At 50.5% G+C, this 20,061-nt stretch overlaps 2 protein-coding genes across 16 annotated transcripts in view; one reads left to right on the top strand and one right to left on the bottom strand.

The window, feature by feature from the left end:
* The window catches only part of RBM41 (RNA binding motif protein 41), a 30,768-nt gene extending 20,133 nt beyond the window's left edge, over positions 1-10,635 (top strand). For 6 of the 15 annotated variants that reach the window (XM_049827998.1, XM_049827991.1, XM_049827989.1 and 3 more), the window contains 8 exons: positions 2,819-2,999; positions 3,209-3,492; positions 3,584-4,216; positions 6,222-6,947; positions 7,226-8,897; positions 9,718-9,997; positions 10,089-10,307; positions 10,417-10,635. The gene's annotated coding sequence lies outside the window, so the exon portion shown is untranslated. Of the gene's footprint in view, positions 1-171; positions 224-2,818; positions 3,000-3,208; positions 3,493-3,583; positions 4,217-6,221; positions 6,948-7,225; positions 8,898-9,713; positions 9,998-10,088; positions 10,308-10,416 lie in introns of all 15 variants that reach the window. The other 9 variants (XM_049827985.1, XM_049827987.1, XM_049827988.1 and 6 more) reach the window with 9 other exon arrangements.
* LOC126050292 (gamma-aminobutyric acid receptor subunit gamma-4) overlaps positions 1-20,061 on the bottom strand; it is a 338,971-nt gene that overhangs the window by 165,451 nt on the left and 153,459 nt on the right. The gene's annotated exons all lie outside the window — the stretch shown is intronic.

Here is a 20,061-nt window from a genome sequence, read left to right as displayed (position 1 = left end):
GAATTCGCTGGCACAGTGTACCAGGGAGTTTTGTGATCTGGGAAAACCTTGCGGTAATGGAGGGACCCACCAGGATCTGGCAGCTCATGCAAGAGCAGCTGATGAGACCTGGGTGGTGCCAGGAGCAGCCATGGCCAAGCCCCCACAGCTATAAAGGAAACCCCTTCCCAGGTGCCAGGCCGGAGAGCGTGCACTACTCTTACACCAGTACTGGATGGCTGCAGTGAGTACACCTGTGGGAGGTGCGCCCCGGCAGAGGAACTCCTCAGCTTAGTGGCAGAGCTCTGGGAGGAGGTGATTAGGTTGAGGAATATCTGGGAGTCCAAGAGAGAGAGAGATATTACTGGAACCACACCCTAACTTTCCTGGGACAGGCCTGTCGGGCAGACAGGATCTGGAGGATTCCCTATCCTCTCTCCACCTGGCAGAATGTGGTGACTTAAGGGATGGGGGGAATGGCAACAAGTTCCTGCCTCATGCAGCAGGCACATTTCCTCCATGACTACCCCACCATCCCAGGTGCCCTTGCATAATAGGTAAGAGGCTCTGCAAGTAGAACCACAGTGATGAGGACAATGGTCCATCGAGTTTGGAGGTTTTGCCAAGGTCAAGTCAGCCTGTGCCCCATATCAAAATTGCTTCCATTAAGAAAAAAACCCAGGTTATTGTCATAGGAGACCCACTTCTGAAGGTCCAATAAGCTGACCAGTTAGTAAGTTCCCCTGGGAATCTGCTTTTGAATGTACTGGAGTCCATGAATGCTGGTCACTTTTTAAGAGCCATCCCTTAAGAGCACAGAACCAGTCAATTCAGAAGTGTTTAAAGTCAAGAAAGTGGGGCAGAAGGCCAGCTTAATGAGCAGGGATCTTCTGCTAGAACTTAGGTGGAAAAGGAAAGTATAGGTACACTGGAAGCAAGGACAGGCAAGACAGGAGGACTACAGAGATGCTCTTCGCCATTGTAGGGAGAAAATTCATGTGGCCAAAGCTCGATTAGAGTTCAAGCTGGCCAGTACTGTGAAGGACAGCAAAAAGGGTTTTTTAAAAATTTGTTAACAGCAAAAGGAGGATCAGAGATAACATTGGTCTGTTACTTGACAAGGTCAGTCACCTCACAAATAGGGACATAGACAAAGCAGAGACCTTTAATGCCTTCTTCACCTCTGTCTTCATCTCCAGTGATGGGCCCTGGGACCCCCAGAGCCCTGTGTTGGAAGACCATGGCTGGGGAGATAATAAACTTGCAGCCAAACCTGAACTTGTTTGAGACTTGCTGCTCCAGCTGGATGCACATAAGTCTATGGGGCCCAATGGGATTCATCCCAGGGTACTGAAAGAACTGGATGACATCATCATGGGACCTCTTTCCATTATTTTTCAACCATCTTGTGAGTTTGGAGAGGTCCCTGTCAACTGGAAGCTGGCAAATGTTGTCCTAATTTTCAAGAAGGGCAAGAAGGAAAACCCTGGTAATTACAGGCCTGTCAGTCTTACTTCAGTGCCTGGTAAAATTATGGAGAGTTATTATTCTGGGAGTTATTGAAAAACACTTGAGAGACAATGCAGTCATTGGTCATAGCCAGCATGGGTTCATGAGGGGAAAGTCCTGTTTAATGAACTTAATTTCCTTTTATGACAAGATCACCCATCTAGTTGACCAAGGAAAGTCAGTAGATGTGGGATTTGGGAATTTTAGCAAAGCTTTTGATACTGTCTCTCACAGTATCCTTCTGGACAAAATGTCCAACACACAGCTAGACAAGTCCATAATATGATGGGTGAAAAATTGGCTGACAGGTCAGGCTCAAAGGATTATAGTAAATGGGGTTACATCAGGCTGGCGGCCAGTCACCAGTGGCGTTCCCCAGGGCTCAATTTTAGGGCCAGTGCTCTTCAATGTTTTTATAAATGATTAAGATGCAGGAATTGAACGTACTTAAGTAAGTTTGCCAGCGACACTAAACTAGGAGGAGCTGTGGACTACCCTGAGGGCAGAGAGGCCTTAGAAAGATCTGGATAGACTAGAGAGCTGGGCAATCACCAATCATATGAAGTTTAACAAGAACAAGTGCCAGATTCTGCACCTGGAATGGGGTGATCCTGGTTATACATGTAAATTGGGGGATGAGAGGCTGGAGAGCAGCCCTATGGGAAGAGTTCTGGGGGTTAGGTTTGGCCAAGTTGAATATGAGTCAACAGTGTGCCCTGGCAGCCAAAAGGGCCAACCATGTCCTGGGGTGCATCAAGCACAGCATAGCTAGCTGGTCAAGGGAGGCGATTGCCCCATTCCACACCGCACTGGTATGGCCCCACCTCGAGTACTGTGTGCAGTTTGGGCACCTCAATCTAAGAAGCACATGAAACTATTAGAGTGTGTCCAGAGGAGGGTGACCAAGATGGTGAAAGGCCTTCAGGGCAAGACTTAGGAGGAGCAGCTCAGTTCACTTGGCTTGTTCAGCCTGGAGAAGAGAAGGCTGAGGGTGGACCTCATCCCAGTCTACAACTTCCACATGGTGGGCAGTGGAGGGGGAGGTGCTGATCTACTCTCTCTGGAGACCAGCAATAGGAAATGGAGTGAAACTGCGTCTGGGGAAGTTCAGATGGGACATTAGGAGAAAATTAAGAGGGTGGTCATTCACTGGAACAGGCTCCCCAGGGAAGTGGTCATGGCACGCAGCCTGTCAGAGTTCAAGGCACGTCTGGACAATGCCCTTAGTCATATGGTTCAGATTTAGGTATTCGTGTGAGGAGCAGGGAGTTGGACTTGATGATCCTTGTGGGTCCCTTTCAACTCAAGATATTCTGATTCTACTTGACAGATCAAAGGTGGAGAAAGGCCCATGCCTCAGCAGTAGAGACAGAGGAGGAAGAGAATTGCAGGTCCATAACAAACAGGAACAGGAGGACATAATGGAGTGTGAGAATGTGAAAAGACCAGTGTAGAATCTCTTTGTGGAGCTGAAGACTATTTCAGCAGTGCGGGATGTGCTCCGGTGCAAGGTAATGAATTTGTGGCTGTGCATCCCTGCTGGTTTGGAGGGTTTTGGAGAGAGCAGGTCAAAGTGGGTTGAGGAGGAGTCACTTCTCTATAAAGAACGTAGTGGGCTTCTTCCTTACCTGCTGACTCTTAACTTCTTCAGGCCTGGCAGAGCTCTTTTTATCTTGCTGATTGATATAATTCCTGTGCATGCACCCTCCTTCCATTTCAGGTAGAGAAAATTGAGCATGAAAAGTGTTGCCTGAAAACAGAGTTCTTGAAATGCCAACAGGAACTGGCACTGCTCAGAGCTCAGAAGATAGAAGGCTTGCCCTGCAGCAAGAAATACACGTGTTAGTGCCAAGCTGTGTGGCAGAAGCAGAAAGCAAAGCTGGCGAGGTCTGCAGAGGAGGAGGCTGAACTGACAGAGAGACTCAAAAATACAGAGACGCACTTAAGGGTGCTGAGGGAGGCACAGGTTTCTTGCAGGGGCCCAGAGAAAGAAGACCTGATGAGGTCAGAGCTGTGGGTTGGCTGGTTGGCAGTCCCTGTCATCCCTAAGGTGGGGGGAGAGGGCAGGAGTCATTGTGGGCTGCTGTTTCCATAGGACACTGCTTCCCTGGTATCCATCACCCTGCTGTATAGGTAGCTGGGTTGTAAGTGAGGATCCTGCTGTTGTGAGGAGGTGGAATCACCAGATGCATCCAAATAATTGATCCGACTTCAAAGATGCCCTACAGAAAGGTGCTTTGTCCATACTTTGTCTATCCTATACTGTGCCACCTTGTTGCTGGATTCCTCGCACAGTGTTGGGTCTGTAATGGAAATAACATCCCTGGTAGCCAAACGGGTGTTAGAGGCACCGGGAACTGATCTTTCCTGGTTGAGTCCCAAGGACAGTTATTGCTGGGGGATCTTGATTTAATACCTGGCTGGTGGAACCTGCACAGAAAATGCTCTGTTGTCTTACTGTGCCTCTTTCCTCTTGGCTAAGGCTTGGTTTCTTGTGGTGCAACTGACATATTGAGGAGCTGTTCACACTTTTTTCAAGCTCACTTCTCCCCCAGGTGTCGTCCCCTGCATCAATGCACTCGTCTGCTTGGACCAGCAGTTTCACCTGCACTGTGAAGCTGGAGGCTGAAGAAAAAGGGACTGCTGACTTTCCCCCTTTTCTCAAAAAGATGACCTTAGTCCAGAGAGGAGATGGACCTCAGGAGAAGACCAGACCCTTAACAGCAAGGTAAGTGGTAGGTTGCAGGCTACTGCCTCACACCATGTTCTGTCTTCTGTCCCTTGTTTGTGATCTGCACTGAGGCCATGTGGAAGGTCTTGGTGAGATGCAGTTAGCTGCAAGGAACCCTGGCCAGAGCTAGTGGATCTGTCCGGGGTAGTCTTACCTTCTGTCCCTTTTTGGGAGAGGGGTCTGCAGGACTCAAATGCTCCTTCATCCTCTTGTGTCCAAAGTGAGAAGGGGTGCAGGGTGGAACAGAGGGAGGAACAGAAATCCTTGCCAAGTTGGTGTTTTTAAATCCTCCTGGTTTCTGTGTATCAGTGTTAACAACTTCACACCCCTGTGAGCTAAATTCATCTCCATGATGCCCTGTGGTCAGTCTGGATGGCAGCTGGCGTGACTACCTGTCCACTGCTGGAGCATTCAGCTCTCTCTGTCTATGAATTGCTCTGTACAGAGGACATCTTTACCCAAGAGAAGCCAGATACCTTTTGGCTTCCAGCAAGGAATCAGGTTTCTGGCTGAGAGAATTTCTCTGGATAAGTTCTCACAGTCTCTTCAACTTTTGGGATGGGGATTGAGATATGATTGATTGATTGATTGATTGACTGATTGATTGATTTTCAACTTCTCTCTTTCACTGCCTCCCGAAACCCTTACTGCCCATGTCATGACAGAGCAATGTGGGCTGCTCCCACACGGTGGCACTACTTGCCTGGCTGAGGGGCTGCCTGGCTGTGTCCTGCACTTGTCCCTTCTGTGTGGACACTGGGCCTGCCCACCGGTTGCCCAGGGAAAGGCCTGCAATGGGGCTGCTGGCTTGTTATGAGAGCAGTCGAGGGGACCTGGCATCTCTCTCTCTCTCTGTGGCCCTTTGCACGTGATGCAGCTGGTTGGTTGATTGCGGATCTATCTGGTTGACCTGCTCCTCCTGGCAGGATGTTGCGGAGGGAGAAGGCCACTGGGTTACAGCAGCTTTGAAAACTGTGTGATAAGAACAGTCCTGCTCATCCCTAGCTGGCTCAGAGCAGTAATTCTCAAAGCTGCTTCTCTCGTCATGATGGTGGGGCCAAACATCTCCTGTTGCTCCTGTTTTCCCTGCCCAGGCCCCTCTTGTTTCTTTTCACTGCTGCTATGCTGAACTACTTTTTCCAAACATAAGCTTTCCACAGCACCTCCAACAAGCTCCGTCAACATCTTTGCTCTCCAACCCTGTTCATCTCTCCCAACATCTTTATAACTCCCCTAGGCTCTTCTTTTTCCTGTGTTCCTCCTTGTGCCCACATTCCTTGTCCTGTTTGCCCAGCACTGTTGGGAATCCGACCAAGGGCCTGGGCCATAACACAGACTTACAGATGGACTGGGACTGGCCTTTCCCATCCTGAAGTCAGGCTTTTGATTGCATTACAAATGGGTCAGGTATCCAGGGCACTGACAGGCACAAGATCTGGTTGGGTTTGTGGACAAACATGCTCCAAATAATTTTATAGCTGAAGAAGCTTGAAATGGCAGCCCATCAGAAACATACCTGCCTGCCATGTTTAGTGAAATGTGTCAGGCAGGTGTATTTCAGACAGGACATTTAGCAAATTTCTGTGGGTTTTTTCTTCAGAGACTGCAGTTCAACCCCACTGCTATCTCAGATGGGAGACAGGCAGTGAGGCTGGGTAGGCAGGGAACCAGGGTCTTTGGGCTTTGTAGCTCTGCTACTGACATGTCCCCTGCATGAAATGAGCATGATAGCTGCTTGTCCTAAAATGAGAGTGAGTGTCAGGAGCATTATGCTATAGAGAGAGGCTGATGCCATGAGTTTCTCTCAGCAGCAGTCCTCTGTGCTGGGGCAGCAAACACCTGGCCAGGTGGATGATTCATGCCCACAGTCACAGGATTGGTAGTTCGCTACAGCTACAGCAGGTATTGAGGTCTAAGGTTAGCTGTGCTGTGAACTGGGGGCACTTCAGCCTGCTTAACCTCTCTTTTTCTTTTTTCTTTTTCTTTCTTTTTTTTTCCCCAGCAAGCCAAAGTTCACCATAAAAGAAGAAATACTGGAAAAGTATGGCGACCTAGTGGAAGCTTCTCCCCCCGACCTGACTTGTCTCAGCCCTCCTACTTCTCCCCTTCAGAAGAGCTTTGCATTACCTTACCAAGAAAGGGAAAAACTTCTGTACATAAACCAGGAGGATATGAATGTAGGTGGCAGCTTGCACACCTGTCTGCTCAAAGAGCAGCTGGCAATCTGAGCAGCACCATCCCTGCTAAGTGTATCATGCCGCCTCAAGGCAGAGAATCCAGCATTACCCAGTAGCTCAGCAGGAGATCAGAAGGAGACTGGTGTGGTCCAGGGGAAGCTGGAAAAGCAAATGTCAAACTTAATGGCAGAAAGACAGGCTACAGTCTTAAGTGTGTCTACACAGACTTAAGTGTGTGTGTAGATTCATACAGGAGGACGAAAGACATAGACAAGTGGTTCTTTGTGGCAGTTGGTGTTTTGAAGGCTGCTGCAAGTGGTGAAGCTCCGCCTTGGCTCTTCCCTTTTGGATGGAAGGCAAGACTTGACAGATCAAAGGTGGAGAAAGGTCCATGCCTCAGCAGTAGAGACAGAGGAGGAAGAGAATTGCAGGTCCATAACAAACAGGAACAGGAGGACATAATGGAGTGTGAGAATGTGAAAAGACCAGTGTAGAATCTCTTTGTGGAGCTGAAGACTATTTCAGCAGTGCGGGATGTGCTCCGGTGCAAGGTAATGAATTTGTGGCTGTGCATCCCTGCTGGTTTGGAGGGTTTTGGAGAGAGCAGGTCAAAGTGGGTTGAGGAGGAGTCACTTCTCTATAAAGAACGTAGTGGGCTTCTTCCTTACCTGCTGACTCTTAACTTCTTCAGGCCTGGCAGAGCTCTTTTTATCTTGCTGCTTGTGCTGGTTTTGGCTGGCATAGAGTTAATTTTCTGCACAGTAGCTTGTATGGTGCTATGTTTTAGTGTTGTGACTAAACCAGCCTTGATAACACACCCATTTTTTAGCTATTGCAGAGCAGTACTTACACAGAGTCAAGGCCCTTTCTGCTTCTCACACCACCCTGCCAGTGAGTAGGCTGGGGGGGGGGCAGAAGAAGTTGGGAGGGAGCACAGTGGGACAGCTGACCCCAACTGACCAAAGGGATATTCCGGACCATATGATGTCATGCTCAGCATAGAAAGCTGGGGGAAGAAGGAGGAAGGGGCAGACCTTCAGAGTGATGGCATTTGTCTTCCCAAGTAACTGTTGAGCGTGATGGAGCCCTGCTTTCCTGGAAATGACTGAACACCTGCCTGCCATGAGATGTGGTGAATTAATTCCTTGTTTTGCTTTGCTAGCATGCATGGCTTTTGCTTTATTAAACTGTCTTTATCTCAGCCCACGAGTTTTTACTTTTACCCTTTTGATTCTCTCCCCCATCCCACCGGGGCAGAGTGTGCAGGTGGCTGTGTGGGGCTTAGTTACTGGCCAGGGTTAAGCCACAGCAGTCCTTTTTGGCGCCCAATGTGGGGCATGAAGGGTTTGAGATAATGACAGATTTGATTGGAATATGCTAGATCAAATTTATAGCCATTATTGCTGTTTAGCTATTAATTGGCAGGCTCCTGTGCTTGCCACGGGGCTTGCTTGCCTTACTAGATATAAGAGTCAAGTGCTCGTTAGTGGCTGCTTTTTGCTTTTGTTGCTCGCTGTACTGCTTATCAACTTACTCTGCTGTGCCTGGGAACATTTTGCTAACAGCAATGGTGATGCACCTAGGCTGGCAGATGGCCAGGGCATTGCTGCTGTTTCTGTGCTGCTGTATTGGACAGGCTGGAACTCCAGTGTGAACTCAAGTCAAAGGGAGTGTGACCTGTGGATGAGTCCATGCAGGAGCAGGACACCCCAAAGCATCTGTGGCTGTGGATAAGTCCATGCTAGAGCAGGTATATCTCAAAGCGTTTGTGGCTGTGGTTGTATCTGTGCCACAGCAGGTATACCTCCGAAGGGATTGTGTCCCAAGGATAAGTCCATGCTGGAGAAGGTACATCTTGAAGCATCTGTGGCTGTGCATGAGGTCATGCTGGAGCACCTCAAAGCATGTGGCCATGGATAAGCCCATGACAGAGCAGGTACACCCCTGGAGGGACTGCAGCCATGGGTAAGGCTGTGCTGGAGCAGGTTCACTCCTGAAGGGACTGTGGCTGTGGGTAAGGCCACGCTGGAGGAGGTATATCTCTGAAGGCATTGTGGCCCGTGGAGAAGGCCATACTGGAACAGGTGCACCTCAAAGCGACTGTGGCTGTGGATAAGTCTAAGCCACAGCAGGTATACCCCTGAACAAACTGTGACTCATAGATAAGGCTCCACTTGGAGCAGGTACACCCCTAAGGGACTGTGATCCATGGATAAGTCCGAGCCGAAGCAGGGGCACGGGGAGGAGTGCATTGCAGTGTTAAACCCTATAACCTGACCCAGTGGGACCAGGGGTGGAGAATGTAATGGAAATACCTTTAAATTGTTTGTAACCCATGGTTTGAGTTGCATGTTACAAGAATTACTATAGCAGGAACCACCTGAACCAATGGAGGGTGAGCCTTACAAGAAGCAGTATAAGTGCAGCAGTGACCTGATCTGAGCTTGCTTTGGTGCCCAATAATTCCATGTGGGCTCTAAACATCTGCCTGCTGATGGGAAGTATGGAATGAATTCCTTATTTTGCTTTGCTTGTGCTCATGCCTTTGGCTTTACCTATTAAACTCTCTTTATCTCAACCCATGAGTTTTCTTACTTTTACTGTTCAATTTCTCTCCCCCATCCCACTTTGGGGGGGAACTGAGCAAGCTGCTCTGTGGGGCTGAGTTGCTAGCTGTCCTGGTTTCAGCTGGGATAGAGTTAATTTTCTTTCTAGTAGCTGGTATGGTGCTATGTGTTGGATTCAGTATGAGAAGAATGTTGATAACACACTGATGTTTTCAGTTGTTGCTAAGTAGTGTTTCTACTAAGTCAAAGATTTTTCAGCTTCTCAGGCCCAGCCAGCAAGAAGGCTGGAGGGGCACAAGAAGTTTGGAAACGACACAACCAGGACAGCTGACCCAAACTGGCCAAAGGGGTATTTTATGTGATATCATACCTAGTATATAAACTGGGGGGGAGTTGGGCTGGTGGGGGGTGTGGTTCGCTGCTCGGGAACTAACTGGGCATCGGTCAGCAAGTGGTGAGCAATTGCATTGTTTTGTAATTCCAATTTATATTGTTATTATTATAGTATTATTATTATGGTCTTTTTTTTTCTTCCTTTCTGTCCTGTTAAACTGTCTTTATCTCAGCCCACGAGTTTTACTTTTTTTTTTTCCCTGGTGCTCTTCCCCCATCACACTGGGTTGGGGGCAAATGAGTGAGCAGCTGCGTGGTGCTTAATTGCTGGCTGGTGTTAAACCATGACACTGGCTGAGGTTAAACCGTGACACCAATTGATATAATTCCTGTGCATGCACCCTCCTTCCATTTCAGGTAGAGAAAATTGAGCATGAAAAGTGTTGCCTGAAAACAGAGTTCTTGAAATGCCAACAGGAACTGGCACTGCTCAGAGCTCAGAAGATAGAAGGCTTGCCCTGCAGCAAGAAATACACGTGTTAGTGCCAAGCTGTGTGGCAGAAGCAGAAAGCAAAGCTGGCGAGGTCTGCAGAGGAGGAGGCTGAACTGACAGAGAGACTCAAGAATACAGAGACGCACTTAAGGGTGCTGAGGGAGGCACAGGTTTCTTTCAGGGGCCCAGAGAAAGAAGACCTGATGAGGTCAGAGCTGTGGGTTGGCTGGTTGGCAGTCCCTGTCATCCCTAAGGTGGGGGGAGAGGGCAGGAGTCATTGTGGGCTGCTGTTTCCATAGGACACTGTTTCCCTGGTATCCATCACCCTGCTGTATAGGTAGCTGGGTTGTAAGTGAGGATCCTGCTGTTGTGAGGAGGTGGAATCACCAGATGCATCCAAATAATTGATCCGACTTCAAAGATGCCCTACGGAAAGGTGCTTTGTCCATACTTTGTCTATCCTATACTGTGCCACCTTGTTGCTGGATTCCTCGCACAGTGTTGGGTCTGTAATGGAGGTAAGAATGGAGTGGAGGAAGGCGATAGCAGCTGGGTGTGTGATGGGAGATATCAGATTTGGGATTTCACCACTGACTCTCCTCTTGGCTTTTGCCCTCTTGCCCGCAGTGTTATGGAGAAACTTAAGAACCTGCTTATGAATGTGGGCTGGCTTCTCTCGTTCATCCTCACCCACTTGGAGCTCCAAGATATTAACTTCGAGTTGGATCAGGTAGATGAGATCTTGCAGACCATACTGGAGGAGACCAATCTCATGTTGGAGTAGTCTCCTCTCTCCTGCCACTGTGCCTTTTGCACATGATTATTAATAAACCCCTGTTTTCTTTACTGGTGGTCTAGGTCATATTCTGGTGGGGCAGGGGGTTCTCCTCACCCTCCTCTGGTCTTGCAGGACCAGCGTGGCTCTTCCTCTCCCTATTGCTGGGTGCTGGGGTTCTCCAGGCAGTGGAAACCCAGAGGTGGTGTGAGCAGAGGGGACTGCAGCATGGACATGGCTCCAAGCACAGCCAGGCTGGGTCATGCCTGGCCAGTGGACACCCTAGACAGCCTCTTTGCTGCGCTCCTTAGCAGTCTGGGTTGAGTAGCAGAGGGGCAAGGAGACGCTGGCAGTGGCTGCCTGGCTCCTGGTGCAGGAAGTATCCCAGGAGAGTGCAACCCAGGCACTCCTCTGTGGCCATGCTGGAGTCTTCTTGTGACTAACAGAGCTGACTGGCTTGGGCTAGAGCAGCGTGGTGCTGAGGTTCAGGATTTGGGCTCTTTCACTCTGGGAAGCAGTGTCGAGTCCATAGGTGTGATCAGTCCATGCAGCAGCTAAACTGGGTCCTTGCCTGTGTTTTCCTCTTGAGTGCGTCTGTTTGTTTGTTAAATAATGTAGCAACACAAGGTTCCTTGAACTAAATTTATCTTCCCGTGTAGCTATGGGAACAGTAGGTGGTATGGTGATGCTGGGGTTTGCAGTCAGATCTGCCGCAAGGCTCTGGGCTAACGTGTCTGAGCCCAGCTTCTTTCAACAGATGCTGTCCTGCGTGGGAGCTTTGCCTTTAAACCTTCTTTTTAGGCTTATTTTCTTAGACTCTTCTTTAGCCAGCAGCATGACCATCCTTTTAACCTATGAAATGTTGAAGATGATGGGGTGTTTGGGGGAAGACGTGGGGTTCAAGAGCAGCCAGACATTTCACAGGGGAACAATCGCACTCAGACCAAAGGATGCTGCAGCTCCCTGTCCTGCCTCCAGCATACTAAGGGCAAGGGCAAGTGCATATAGTTCAGTATTGTTCAAGCCTGTACTTATTTCCAGCTCAGAAGCTTCCTGAATCAAACATGGTTTCCTCCAGGTATAAAATGACTGGCTTAAAGGAGCTGAGGAGAAACCCGCCTTACAGTCATGCATTCACTGTCCTTTCTGAACTGGGGTTTCTTGCCCGGATGGTGGGTGTGAAGGAGAGGGTGCGTGGGTGGCCAGCACAGCATTGCTTCTTTGACTCAAACACTTCATTTATCCTGGAAAAGCACGAGATCATGTGGCAGAAACCAGTGGCTTAGGTGGTATCACCAAACGTGTAGTATGTGTTGCCTGAAAGTCAGTGTTGAGCAACACAGCTATGTGGACAGAGAGTGCCCCATCCTGTGTGGTAAGGACTTTGCCATGTGCCCCCATGGCTGGACTTACACACATTACCGCATAAATTACTTTCACTGTTGCTAGTGGAGATAGAAAGGATGTGTCCATACAACTGTTTTTTCTGCAGTGTGTAGGTGCTGTCTCTGTGTCTGCTGTTCCTGACTTCCTGTCTGGTTGAATCCTGTTTTGTTCTCAGCTCGTGTTTCTAGATCTCAGAGCTGTTTCTGTGACCTCTCTTGACATTGTCAGATTGTGCTGTTTACTGTGTTTTCAGGTCAGTACGGTGGGTGGTAACATTTGAGCTTGAAGGTAGCTCCCTTATCTGCCTCCATTCATGGTTTGAAGGTAGCATTCTTATCTCCATTCATGTTTGGTTTTTTGCTTTTGACATCTCACCAGCTGGTCCTCAAACCACAGGAATACGCCCTCCTTGCATTTAATTTTCAATAGAGCTGTTGAGGAGATTGAATCTGCACCAGGACATCTCAATGAGTGGAAGTTTTCCTTTCACGGTGTTTGGGAGACTTGCATTTGTTTTTATGATTGCATGAAATACGGTTTTTGAGGTGCAAAGTAGCCAGCGATCTTGGGGAGCTGTCATGCTTCTGATCATGTTAGGAAGTTTTATCCCAAAAACCAGTCATCCTTTGAAGCATCTACCCTGGGCAGGGGAAGAAACAGATCTTTATTTTCTTCTCCAAAGCTGCTTCTAAAGCAGGAAATACCTACACCTCCTTCAGGCTTGATCTCAATGCTCTTCACAGCACATACGTGTTGAGCTAGTAATCTTAGCTGCTGCTGCTCCTCTTTTCATCTTGTTTATTCTATCCCATTATAACTAGCTCTGGGATCTGAACTTTATTCCTAATACTACTTGACCTTATATTTTAGAATATTATCCACAGACATCCCCGATGTTTGTCATATATGCGGAGCCCCTGGCTTAGACCCTGTCTCCGGGAGGGAGCTGTGGCACAGCCTGCACAACTTGGAGCTCTTCCTGGTTAATTCCTGCCACCCTGGGAAAGGAGAACGTGTTTGTGTGATGTACAGAAAACAGATGCTCATGCGTTGGTGATAGGAATGGGCTTTGCTGAATGAGGAGGTGGTAAGCAAAGGGCAGCTTTGGTGCAAGCATCAATCAGCAGAGATCCATGAGCCTATGGAAGTGTTTAACAGCTTGCGAACAGTTAGCAGGCTTCATGCTCTCACCTCTCTGTGTCTTGCATTGCCAGCAAGGCAAAATCTGTGCTCCTTACAGCCGTACATGGGTCTTTTGACATTTCTTGAGCTGATTTGTTTTCCTCAGTGTAAAGAAATAACACACAAAGTGGTTCTGTGATGGAGTGTTTCCTAAATGGATGTAACTTGGCAAACAGTGCAGCTATTAATTTTCCTTAGATAAGCTGGTATCACAAGTACCTGGTTTTGAAACTTGGCACTTCTCTCCTGCATCTTTTGAAGCTCACTCAACAGTGCCTGTGCCAGAAGGTTGATGCCATAGTAATTTGGGGGGATTAAGTTGTGTAGTGAAGATAAATACTTATTGCAGGTGAGGAGGTCAGAAAAGCTTCTCAAAGATAAGGCTGTTTGGCAAAGCTTTCTTCTCCCAGACTTCTCCACATCCTCCCTGTTGGTACCATGTTGTGCCCTGTGAAGTCCTGGGGCTGTAGCCGGCAGCCCTGGCAAGGCTCAGCGGGGGACACCCAGCTTGTTCCTGTCCGTGCTTCCCAGCGTTGCATGAGAAGCATGTAGGAGCAGGCAGGCGGTGCGAGGAGCCAGGGAAGAGCCGCGCCGCATTTCCCCTCTGCTCATGGTACTGCGGGTGGTGCGGCTCTCTTCATCCCACTAGTGCACTGGGAGCTTTAGTGCTGTATTTGGTGGGCAGCTTCCCTCTCCTTTGCAAAGATCTCCCATTGGAAAGGGTAGCTGCACTCAGGGATAGCTGAGGATAAACTTGTCTCTTCGTGTAAGACTGAGCTGCCTTTACAGTGTATTCTGCCCTGGTTATTTCTTTTCTTTTTCCCCCCTGAGGCTTTTACTCAGGCAGAAGTAGTGAAGTGGGGTGGATTAGCTGTGTCTTCCTGTGACCTGTGTGGTAGAACTTACCTATTTTCAACTGCAGACTTACAAGCCAGAAATCAGCCCATGGGGCTTAGGTGGGATGCTAGTTACCCTAGCACATCTGTGAGATGGGATGTTTTGGTTTTGGGAAGGAGGCCATAACTCACAGTAAGAGTCTTGTTTGTGAGCAGGCCCTGGGACGTCAGCTACAGGTCTGCTGTAGCCAGCTCCTCCTGGGGAGGTGGAAGTTTAATGTGTGTTAGCAGGCTCCTGGCAGCAGTGGTTTTTCATGTCTCTCTCCCTGGGGCTGAGCTATGGGGACTTTGTGCTGGGACCTACTTTCCCCTTCCACGGACTTTGCTTTGCAGTAGAGAGGTCCCTCCCCTCACTGAGGAACATCCCCACTTCTGAAGTGCTTACTCTCCTTGCCTTGAAAATAAGGAGCTAATTGTTTTTTCCACCTGCTGTCTCTTACCTGCTGGCCTCCCTGGGCACAGGCAGCCTGTGCCTTCTCTCCCTGCACAGAGATGGAGAGAGCAGCCTTGCACAGGCCAGCGGCCAGGCCTGGGGTGAAACAACCTGCAGTTTGCAGTCGGGAAACACCATTAAAATAAAGGTGGGTTGGGAAGAGCAGAAGACCAATGGGGAAGCATTCAGTCATGGGGGAGATCAGAGGTTAATTGCCCCCTTGCCTACCCATGCTCTGCGAGATGCGGCACCTGGCCTCTGCTGCAGCCGAGGGAAAATCCAAAGGCAAAGGGCAGCACCCTTGTTCCTGTAAAAATGCGCTGGAATAGCTCAAAGGGCACAGGAGCATCACGGTCATGGAGCCACAGATGGCTGCGGTCTGCCCTTAGCTCTGTAATGCCTGCAGACTTCCTGGGCTTCTCTACACCTTGGAAAATACTGAAGGCTGGAATTGCTCCCACCCCCCCAAAAGAAAAGGGCTAAAAATTTGGGTAATGAAAATGCATCTGTTACAGAAATCTTGGGAGGACCTGCCAGGTATAGCCCGTGGTGTGGGACTTTGCTTCAGTGACCTGAGAAACCTAGAGAGACAGCTTTTCTAGGAAAGTGAGTTCAAGGCAATCACGCTGTTTATGACACGTGTCTTGTCCTGCTTTTTGCCTTTTTTAGCAGGCTCGACATCCCAGAAATAGAGGGTGTTGTAAGTTCTGTGAAAAAAGGCACCTGTCTTGAGGAAAGATTAGTTCTCTGGTGTGGGAAAAGCTTCATCAAAGCACACCCTTGCTCTGAAATCCTGAGTGGAGATAAGAGGCAATCCCAGAGCCAGTGAAGCCTCCCTGGTTTCTCTGCTTACGGGTTGACTTTTTTCTTCCAGACTCCTAGCGCACAGCAGAGAGCTTGGAGGGGCTCTGTTGTGTCTGTCTGGGGTTTGAGCATCTTCTAGGTATGAACCTAGGTTATCAGCTGCCAAAATGCTGGTGCCCTCAAGTGTACCCTGAGCAGGAGACAACAGACTGATAGACGATTGCTTGGGATGACTCTGTGGACTGGCTAATGTGGTTGCAGTTTAGTTTGTCCATGTAAAGGTGTTTGGGATCCTCTGGTCTTCTCTTCTGTGCAGTGCAGTGCTGTTTAACCATCAATCAGCAGTGGAGCAGCTGAGGGTGCAGGACAATTTCTCTTCAAGTCTCTAGGCCAGTTCTCCAGGGCAGATTTTGTCTAGAGCTGGAGTCTGTTTTCGCCAATATTTCTGTAAAATCCCTGGTAGACCTTATGTTTATACCACCATAAAAATGTGTCTTGCTGATAAAGCTTATTTTGCTCACTGAATTGTTGTAGGTTCTACTGATAAAGCCTGCTCTCGCTGCTACTGATTGCAAGTATGCTAGGTTTGCTGTGATCGCTAACCTGAAGCTCCTCTAGCGTAGATTAGACTCAAATTACTGAGAAATCTGATTGTGATGTTAACGTAATGCCTGGAAGATCAAACCTCCGTGTCCTCTTCACAGGTATCATGGTTTTCTGAGATAAAAGCTTTTTATAACTCTCCTGATGGATTTCTGAGCTGTTGTTCAAACCCAGCCAGGAAGGTGCTTTCTAGCAATCTCCTCTGGTGCAACCAAAGGTCTCTGTTCCCTGCAGTGCCATGGAGTTCATTCCGCCCTGTTTCGCTCATATCTTTCTTTAGAGACCAAAAGATCCTTTAAAGCGCCTTTCAACAGGTCTCTTCCAGGAGGCTAAGGAAAGCCATGAGTTTACAGACAGGCTTTTCCTCCAACTGAAGGTGTTTTCCAAAGAGGAGCTGGTTTCTTACTACCCCTCACTTCCTTTGCAATGTCTTCCATTAAAACCAGAAGAGCCAGGCACCAATGGTCTCATGGCAGTGTCCCAGCTGTGTAACTGCAGACGGGGCCATCCCCAAGGCTTCGGGAGGGCAGGAAGCCTTTGGAGACAAAATGTGAGTGCAATTGCCGGCTAAGCATCATAGATGCCCTGAGGTGAAACCATGAGTCTGTTTCCCAGGCTAGAGTGTGGCCACCAGCCAGGGACACCAGGTGGGGCCTGGGGCATGGCTAGGGCATGGAGTGCATCTCCCATTCCCACTAGCACAGTCCCTGACTGGAGCTGTTGCTTAGCCCAGCCTGGGAGTCAGGATTTGCAGTGCCTCGCCATAGCGCATTCTCTGGTGCTCCTGAAAAGGCTGCTGTAATGCCATGGGTAGGAAGAGTTTGTCCTCTTCCATGCCAGCCGTGGCTTGCTGAGAGGCCGGGAGGCTCCAGCGTGGTGTGGGAGGCAGCTGGGAGTGTGCCGCGGCAGGGAGGAGGGTGGAGGAATGTGGAGGTCCTTTCCAAGTGCTGTCTCGGCCCATCAGGTACTTGGCCTGAATTTTCTTCCCCCTCCTGCCTCTCCTATCTGAGCACTTCCCGGGGGCTGCGGGCAGAGATGGGCTTTCTCAGCACCTGTCCTGATACTCCTCAGAGAGCTTGCATGGATTATTTGCTGCTGCTTTGGATCAGCTGTGCTGGGCAGGAATGAGAGGCAGGATGGGGATGCCAGAAGGAGCTAAGCTTTGCTTGCCTGGAGGGCTCCAGGGAGGCAGGAGGCATGGGATCTTGCTGGGTGTGGGACATACCTGTGCCCTTTCACCCCTCGGGCATCCCTACCCAGTGCTTGCTCTGCAAGAGAAGAGGCTCCGCTTGCACCGGGCAGGGGCCGGGCGCTGCTGGGCCAGGAAAGCAGCAGGGTGCTTTGGCCAGGGCATGTCCAGGGGTGCTGTGGGCAGTGGGTGGGGGTGCCCAGTGGGTAAGGGCTGGCTGCAAAGGCCTTGGTGATGAGGATGTGTTGTTCCCTCTTTGGAAAAAGTCAGGAATTTTTGCATGTTTCTCTTGATCAGCCGATGAGGTTGCAGCCCCTGGCCCAGGTGCAGCTGTGGGTTTCGGTGTGCTGGGCATTTATAGTGCCTTTATTGCTTTTGAAGATAAGGGCATGTTAGTATTTTATTGCTCCCTTTCTCCATCTGAGGCACCATCCAGAGCAAGAAGAAGAGAGCAGAAGGACTAATTTCCTTCTTATAATTAATAATAATAATTATATTCCTTATATATATGTCGGGGATTAGTCATTGCAGCCTGGCCCTCCAGCAAGGGGCTGCAAGGCTCCCTGCTCCATCATGCTGTCCTGGGAGGCGAGGGCTCCAGCCCAGGAGCTCGGAGGAGGGAGCTGTCCCCACCAGCCCTCTTCCCACCTCTCCTCTGCTTTTCCCCTGCCTGGCCATCCCCCTTGCATCCCACTCCTGTCCTGATCTGGGGCTTTGCTCCTCTGTGGCTTTCATGCAGGAAAACCCAGAGCACCCTCAGCTTTTCTCACTGAGCTGGTGAGGGGCAAGAAGCGACCCGAGGGCCTGGCTGTGCTGCGCTGGCTGGTTCGGCTCCATTGCTTTGCTCACGCTCACTGTCAGCGGAGCTGGCTCCCAGGGCAGTCTGGGCTCCTGTCCTCTCTGGCCCTGGGCTGGGCCGCATCCAGCCTGCCCTCAAGGACCCGGCTTATCGATAACAGGGAATGTGGCTATTGCATGAGGCAGAGATAACCACTGCCACCACATTCATGCACCCAGTGTCCTTCCCTTCCCCATCCTCCGCTCCTGCCGGTAAAGAAGTGGAAAATCCTTTTCAACCTGCCTTGCCCTGTAGCCAAGTTTCACATCGTTGCATGCATTCAAGTTAAAGGCCAAGAAAGCTGGAGGGGACAAACCTTCTGCTCCCTGAGTCCACCCACGCTTAATGCAGGGGGTCCCTCTTGGCAGGGCCGTAGGCACAGGGGGCTGGGGAAAGGCTTGCCCCCTTTTCAGTGTGATGCTTGTCAGTTCCTCTCCTGCCGTGCCGTGGCTGAAGCCGCTGTGCTGCACCCATGGAACAGGGGTCTGGCGTTGCACAGGTGACAAAGAAACCTGAGGGGCTGTTGGGGACACGGAGGCCCCTTGCAGTGCCTCTGCCCTGTGCTTGTCTGTCCAAACCGCAGGTGTTGCTGTACCTGAGCTCCTCACTCTACCTGCCCTTGCCTGTGCCGGCTGCCTCTCTCCTTCAGGGGAAAGCTGTGCAGAAGCCGGCTCCTCTAAAACCTGAAATCTTCCCTTCTGCTGCTTGAATTAAAGTGTTAATAAACCCAGCAGCAATCAAACTCTGAATCGAGTGTTTCAAATGCCCCTTTGTTTAAGTAGTGGAGCCCCTGCCTGCAGACACAGGCAGCGCTGTGCGGCCGGCAGCCTGGGGTGGGAGGTGAGGGGTGAGGACGCGGTGCCCAGGAATTCCTCTTCTTCAGAGGCGCGACCTCTCATACCAACTGTTTTCTCGCCTCCTCTCTGCATCAGCTGCCCAGAAACAAAACACTTACAGCTGAAGGACTTAAGTGACCTCATGGCATCTTCTGGGGGCTGCAGCCGGCAGGCTAAGCCCCATGCACGCTTTCCATCCTCTGCACCCAGGGCTCTCTTTTCCCCAGGGCAGCAATACGTAACTCAGCCGGCCCAGGGTTAAGGCTGCGCTTTGCCCCTTGGCCATGGAAAGGGGGTGACTGGCCTTTGCCTTGAAATCCACCCTGGGCCCCTCCAGTGAATGTCACCCTGAGGATGGGTCCCCGTGTGGCCCCTTGCTTGGTGAGGAGGGGAGAAAGCATGACTCACCATTATCAGGAGTGTGTTAACCCCATGGCAAATATGATTTCACTGGTGCAAGGGTAATGGTGGTGACGTCTGAGCAGGGAACACGGTCCCCTCCTCTCTGGGACCTAATCTAAATTGCTTTATGAGGGGCCAAGAGGCAGACCAAAGCCTCCTGCTCCCTGGGGGACAGGGAGCCAGGGCAAGGGGGTCCCCCAGGCGGCCCTGTGCTGTGGCACAGCAGCGCAGGTGTTATCTTGCCTCTGGTGGTGGGACGTCAGAGGGGGCTCGGTGGTTAAAATGGACTTGCTCCTCAGTGGGCTGTGGAGCTGGGCTGCCTGCACCTCCTCTCCTCCTGCCGTGCCCCGGTACGCACCCAGCATCATCCGGTGCCACCGGCAGCCTGTCTGAGCTGTCACGCTGCTGCTGCTGTGCAGAGCTGTGACCATGCAGCGTGTCCCACTGCTGCCAAAGGGTTGCGTGGAGCAGTCTTGGCCCCTGCCTGCCCATCCCTTGCAGCTTGCTGATGTCTCACTGGTGGTGTTTTTCATCCCAAAACAGACCCCTGCAAGGACCCCCGGGCTCAGGACCCACCTGCGACACCCTTCTGCAGCTGTGTTGGGGTGCTCAGCCTCCACCATGGCCAGTGGCTGCCTCCAGTGCTTGGGACCGTGTTGCCTCCTGAGTGCCGATGCTCACAGCATCCTCGGATGGAGATGCAGTGATGCCAGGGCTCGCCCCACCACCTGGGAACCTTGACGTGCCGCATGCACCCAGGGGCAGCGAATCCCCCTGTGGGCACCCCCGTCCCAGTGATACCTGCACCCTTAGAAGCAGAGCAGGGCTGAAGCAGGGGGTGTTGCCTGCCATTAGCCTCTGGGGAGCTGTGCTTGCCCCCACTGGCACCCTCGCAATGGTGGCACATGGCAACCTCCCAGCATGGTGC

Source organism: Accipiter gentilis, chromosome 24, assembly GCF_929443795.1.
Source record: "Accipiter gentilis chromosome 24, bAccGen1.1, whole genome shotgun sequence".
NCBI classification, from domain to species: domain Eukaryota; kingdom Metazoa; phylum Chordata; class Aves; order Accipitriformes; family Accipitridae; genus Astur; species Astur gentilis.
The sequence above is the reverse complement of the archived record's forward strand: the minus strand, read 5'-3'. Positions and strand labels throughout refer to the sequence as shown.